Genomic DNA, 6,691 nt, shown 5'->3' with positions numbered 1-6,691 from the left:
TTCGCCATCTCCTCAGATGCTTTCGCTGCCGCCACAGCCGCGGTAGCTTTAGCTTTCTCTTTCTCCAAAGAGGCCTCCAGCTCAGTAATCCTAGCAGCCTTCAGCTCACTAATCCTCTCGAACTCAGACTGAGCCTTCTCAAGTCGGGAGCTGGTCGCACCAATGGGGGATTTCTTGAACTCCCGGGCAATAGCAGCATGAAGACTAGCCATCCGGACGCAGCTCCGCGCCATATACTGAAAATGGTGCTCCATAGACACATCATCAGTAGAAATAAAAGTCTGAGGGAGAATATGCTGTTCAATCCAACCAAGAGCATCGAAATCCTTATCGTTAAAACCCGCAAGCTCTTGAGAGGTCTTCTGCTTCTTGGGAGGAGGACCCGAGGACGGAGGAGGAGAAGAAGTAGCAGGCCCAGAAGTCGGAGGATCTTGATTTATAGCTCGGAACTGGGGAGTCGGAATAGTCTTCGACCGAGTAGTAACACCCACAGTAGTCTTCTGCGGAGAAGATCGGGCAGAAGCCTCCCCAGCCTCGATATTTCGAGCAGCCACAGACTTCTTTGTCCGACGAAGGAACTTCATGGAATCCGCCTGAGAAGACATCTCTGCAGAAATAAAAGAAAAAGGATTACCACATCAGAAACTCCACCAAAACAAGCAAAACCAAAATACTAAAAAAAGATGAATCTCGGAGAGGTCGAGAACTACCTAACTCGGAACGGAGAAGGCTTGGATCTCCCAACATTTTCTTCGTGTCCAAGTGAGGTGCCCGACCCCATAAACTGCTCACCACACCCACAAAGGCCTGCTCCACCTCATCTAGACTCTCAAAGGTATACTTAGCAGACACTACATTCTCCTGCCAACAAAGAGGAAAGGAAGGCTCCCCACTCTCATCTAGAAAGAAAGGTCGGACGTCTCCAGTAGCCCGGACCTTGAAATAAAAGTTCTTAAAATCATGAAAGGACTCATCATAAAGGGTACAAAACTTCCTTCCCTGGTTAGCCCTAAAAGAGACCCAAGATACCTTCCCACCACCCGACCCTGGCTTCGTCAACACAAACAAGTAGGAAAAAAGAGAAATAGAGGGAGCGACGCCCAAAAACTGACACAAAAGTTGAAACAGCTTTAAAAACGCCCAAGAATTTAGATGGAGCTGCGTAGGGGCAAGGTTACAAGACCATAACACCTCGGACTCCAGGTCGGTAAAGGGAAGTCGGACACTCAGCTTAGAGAAAAAACAATCATAAGCATAAAAGAAGAGCTTCTCGGAACTATCTAAGGGCGGGAAGCACACTCTCTCCTCGGAATCCGGGGCTACTAGTTCATAATCCCTCTCAGACTCTCTATTTTCACATATGCTACAGTGCCTACGGAACCTAGCTAAATACTCAGAATCTACCACAGAAGGGACTCTTAGAGGAAGAGGGTCTACCCAACCAAGACCACATGGAATCTTGGTCGACATCGCTTGAAGAACCTTTCGAGACATAAAATTCTTACCTACAAAGAAGAATAAAACAGCAAGCAAAAAATCACATAAAGTAGACAGCGAAAACCCATTCAGCAAAGCAAGAAACAAAAACCCGAACGAAGAAAATGCGGCAGCCCGGAACAAAACACCAGAGAACAAAAAGAGCCCCCCATATACAAACAAACAAGCAATGGCGGCGCCTCTTTCGGGGCAACCCAGGCATAAAAGAAAAAGAAACAAACAAAGAGCCACACAAAAGAACAGAAGCATATGTGCACAAGAAAAGAGATGGGAACAAACCTGGAAGAAAGAAACGAAGACGACGAGCTCCGAAGCAAGGAGAACGGAATCGCGGCGCAGAGGAAACCCCGGAAAGACACACGGAAAGATTCGGGGAAGTAGAACAAAAAGAAAGAAGAAACAGTGCTCGAAAAAGGAGATGGCGAAACTTAGAAAAATAGGAAGGGAACAGAATAAATGAAGAAAAAGGAAGGGAGCAAATAAATAATGCCTTCACAGAGCCCGAACGGAAATCGAGGAGAAACGGTAAAATGCAATAAATGCAGGAACGACCATTTTTTGAATTTTGAAAAACTACTATGCCCGAGCTCGACCTCCCAAAAAGGACGAACTCGGGCAGGGGCACTGTTCATACCCTGACCGGGCTCCTCCAACTCGGCAAATTCATAAAAGGTCCGACCTCGTCCTAAGGCTCACGCCTAAAGGTCGGACCTCGGGTCAATAAAGCAAGGAAGGCCCATCAAAAGGAACGCAGCCCAAAACCTAAAGGCCGAAAAGGCCTAGAAGAGGCGGTTCCACAAAGATAGAGATAAAAACTCCCAAAGATAAGATAAGATAAGAATATCTTATCCAGGGAAGATCACGGCCAACTACTATAAATACACTGGAGCACCCAGGTATGGCATTCATTCCACATTCTACACATATCTGCTTGGACCCATGCTAACTTAAGCATCGGAGTGTCATTGCAGGTACAACCACCAACCACTCCACATATCAAGCTCGGGTCCCTGAACCCCCCACCTCGGGCCTTTCAAGACGACCGAGCTACACGTTTCAGGTAACCCCCGGAACAAAATCTTTTTGATTTCTAATTTCAAAATCTTTTTCAAAAATCACTTGATTTCTTTTCCACTCTTATTTTCGAAAATCAATTAAGTGTTTTTCAAAATGTTTTCAAAATCTTTTACTTAAATTTTCGAAAATTACTTCCCTTCTTCTCACATCCTTCTATTTATGGACTAACACTATTCCTTAATGCAAAATTCGAACTCCATCTTCTTTGATAAGTTCGAATTTTCTACCTCTGTCTTCCATTTTTCTTCCTCTGACACCTCAAGGAATCTCTATACTGTGACATAGAGGATTCCATATTTTCTTGTTCTCTTCTCTTTCATATGAGCAGGAGCAGAGACAAAGGCATTCTTGTTGAAGCTGATCCTGAACCTGAAAGGACCTTGAAACGAAAACTAAGAGAAGCTAAGGCATAACTCTTTGTAGGGGACCTAAACGAATTCTTCAAGGAAGAAAAACACATGGCAGCCGAAAACAACAACAATGCCAACAATGCAAGGAAGGTGCTGGGTGACTTTACTGCACCTACTCCCAACTTCTATGGGAGAAGCATCTCAATCCCTGCCATTGGAGCAAACAACTTTGAGCTTAAGCCTCAATTAGTTTCTCTAATGCAACAGAATTGCAAGTTCCATGGACTTCCATTGGAAGATCCTCATCAGTTTTTAGCTGAGTTCTTGCAAATCTGTGACACTGTCAAGACTAATGGGGTAGACCCTGAGGTCTATAGACTTATGCTATTCCCTTTTGCTGTAAGAGACAGAGCTAGGACATGGTTGGATTCACAACCTAAAGAAAACCTGGACTCTTGGGAAAAGCTAGTCAATGCCTTCTTGGCAAAGTTCTTTCCACCTCAAAAATTGAGTAAGCTTAGAGTGGAAGTCCAAACCTTCAGACAGAAGGATGGTGAATCCCTCTATGAAGCTTGGGAAAGCTACAAACAATTAATCAAAAAATGTCCTTCTGACATGCTTTCTGAATGAAGCATCATAGGTATTTTCTATGATGGTCTCTCTGAACTATCCAAGATGTCTTTGGATAGCTCTGCTGGAGACTCTCTTCATTTGAAGAAGACGCCTACAGAAGCTCAAGAGCTGATTGAAATGGTTGCAAATAACCAATTCATGTACACTTCTGAAAGGAATCCCGTGAACAATGGGACTAGTCAGAAGAAAGGAGTTCTTGAGATTGATGCTCTGAATGCCATTTTGGCTCAGAACAAGATATTGACTCAACAAGTCAATTTGATTTCTCAAAGTCTGTCTGGAATGCAAAATGCACCAAGCAGTACTAAGGATGCTTCATCTGAAGAAGAAGCCTATGATCCTGAGAACCCTTCAATGGAAGAGGTGAATTACCTAGGAGAACCCTATGGAAACACCTATAATTCTTCATGGAAAAATCACCCAAATTTCTCATGGAAGAATCAAGAGAAACCTCAACAAGGTTTCAACAACAATAATGGTGGAAGAAACAGGTTTAGCAATGGCAAGCCTTTTCCATCATCTTCTCAGCAACAGACAGAGAATCCTAAGCAGAACCCCTCTAACTTAGCAACCATGGTCTCTGATCTAATCACAACCACTCAAAGTTTCATGAATGAAACAAGGTCCTCCATTAGAAATTTGGAGGCACAAGTGGGACAGCTGAGCAAGAAAGTTACTGAACTCCCTCCAAGTACTCTCCCAAGCAATACAGAAGAAAATCCAAAAGGGGAGTGCAAGGCCATCAACATGGCCGAATTCTGGGAGGAAGAAGAGGCAGTGAACGCCACTGAGGAAGACCTCAATGGACGCCCATTGACCTCCAATGAGTTCCCCAATGAGGAACCTTGGGAATCTGAGGCTCAAGATGAGACTATAGAGATTCCATTGGACTTACTTCTGCCATTCATGAGCTCTGATGAGTATTCTTCTTCTGAAGAGGATGAGTATGTCACTGAAGAGCAAGTTGCTAAATACCTTGGAGCAATCATGAAGCTAAATGACAAGTTATTTGGAAATGAGACTTGGGAGGATGAACCCCCTTTGCTCACCAAAGAACTGGATAACTTGTCTAGGCAGCAATTGCCTCAAAAGAGGCAGGACCCTGGGAAGTTTTCTATACCTTGTACCATAGGCACCATGACCTTCAAGAAGGCCTTGTGTGACTTAGGATCAAGTGTAAACCTCATGCCCCTCTCTGTAATGGAGAAATTAGGGATGTATGAGGTACAAGCTGCAAAAATCTCACTAGAGATGGCAGACAACTCAAGAAAACAAGCCTATGGACTTGTAGAGGATGTTCTGGTCAAGGTTGAAGACCATTACATCCCTACTGATTTCATAGTCCTAGAGACTGGGAAATGCATGGATGAATCCATCATCCTTGGCAGACCCTTCCTAGCCACAACAAAGGCTGTGATTGATGTTGATAGAGGAGAGGTGATCATTCAAGTGAATGAAGAGTCCTTGGTGTTTAAGGCCCAAGGATATCCCTCTGTCATCATGGAGAGGAAGCATGAAGAGCTTCTCTCAAAACAGAGCCAAACAGTGCCCCCACAGTCAAACTCTAAGTTTGGTGTTGGGAGGCCACAACCAAATTCTAAGTTTGGTGTTGAAACCCCACACTCAAACTCTAAGTTTGGTGTTGGGAAGTTCCAACACGGTTCTGAGCATTTCTGAGGCTCCATGAGAGTCCTCTGTCAAGCTAGTGACAATAAAGAAGCGCTTGTTGGGAGGCAACCCAATGTTTTATAATTAATTATTTTCTTTTGTTATTTTATCTTTTTTGTAGGTTGATGATCATAAGAAGTCACAAAAACAATGAAAAAAGCAAAAACAAAATGAAAAACAGGAAGAAAAACAGCACACCCTGGAGGAAGATGCTGCTGGCGTTCAAACGCCAGTCAGCCTAGCAGTTGGGCGTTTAACGCCCAGTCTGGCACCATTCTGGGCGTTTAACGCCAGAAAGGGGCACCAGACTGGCGTTAAACGCCAGTAAAGGGCAAGAACCTGGCGTTAAACGCCAGGAATGGGCACCAGCCCGGCGTTTAACGCCAGAATTGGCTCAAAACGTGATTTTTGATGCCATTTGGTGCAGGGATGACTTTTCCTTGACACCTAAGGATCTGTGGCCCCCACAGGATCCCCACAAACCCCTCACCTATCAAATCCCATCTCTCTCTTCACCACTTACCTCCATAAAACCCCACTTACCTCTCCTCCATTTCTTCTTCTTCTACTCTCTTCTTTCTTCTTTTGCTCGAGGACGAGCAAACCTTTTAAGTTTGGTGTGGTAAAAGCATTGCTTTTTGTTTTTCCATAACCATTTATGGCATCCAAAGCCAGTTCAACTGAGAAGGCATGACCTCAAGCCCATCACTAAGAAGAGGATGGAGCACACATGAAATCCCTGAGATACCTCAAGGGATGCACTTTCCTCCACAAAACTATTGGGAGCAAATCAATACCTCCCTAGGAGAACTGAGTTCCAACATGGGACAACTAAGGGTGGAGCACCAAGAACATTCCATCCTCCTCCATGAAATTAGAGAAGATCAAAGAATCATGAGGGAGGAGCAACAAAGACAAGGAAGAGACATTGAGGAGCTCAAGCACCCCATAGGATCTTCAAGAGCAAGAAAGAGCCGCCATCACTAAGGTGGACCCGTTCCTTGATTTCCTTGTTATTTATTCTTCTATTTTTCGAATCTTATGCTTATGTTTATCCATGTTTGTGTCTTGTGATCATTAGTGTCTTAGTGTCTATGCCAAAAAGTTATATGAATCCATCACCTTTCTTAAATGAAAACTGTTTTTATTACAAAAGAACAAGAAGTACAGGATTTCAGATTCATCTTTAAAACTAGCTTAATTAGATTGATGTGGTGACAATACTTTTTGTTTTCTGAATGTATGCTTAAACAGTGCATATGTCTTTTGAATTTGTGGTTCATGAATGTTAAAATTGTTGGCTCTTGAAAGAATGATGAAAAAAGAGACATGTTACTGAGGATCTGAAAAATCATAAAAATGATTCTTGAAGCAAGAAAAAGCAGTGAATACAAAAAAAATTCGAAAAAAAAAGAGAAAAAAAAAAAGAAAAATGAAAAAAATATATAATAAGAGTTGTGATCCAA

The 6,691-nt window shown here is 43.3% G+C and overlaps 1 non-coding gene across 1 annotated transcript; it reads right to left on the bottom strand.

Annotated features, from left to right (window-relative positions):
• Positions 1-3,437: 3,437 nt before the first annotated feature.
• LOC112798407 (small nucleolar RNA R71) lies at positions 3,438-3,545 on the bottom strand. The gene has a single exon (XR_003200019.1). It is a non-coding gene; the product is annotated as a small nucleolar RNA R71 (small nucleolar RNA).
• Between the last annotated feature and the right edge of the window lie 3,146 nt (positions 3,546-6,691).

Source organism: Arachis hypogaea, chromosome 4 (genome assembly GCF_003086295.3).
Source record: "Arachis hypogaea cultivar Tifrunner chromosome 4, arahy.Tifrunner.gnm2.J5K5, whole genome shotgun sequence".
NCBI classification, from domain to species: Eukaryota; Viridiplantae; Streptophyta; class Magnoliopsida; order Fabales; family Fabaceae; genus Arachis; species Arachis hypogaea.
The sequence above is the reverse complement of the archived record's forward strand: the minus strand, read 5'-3'. Positions and strand labels throughout refer to the sequence as shown.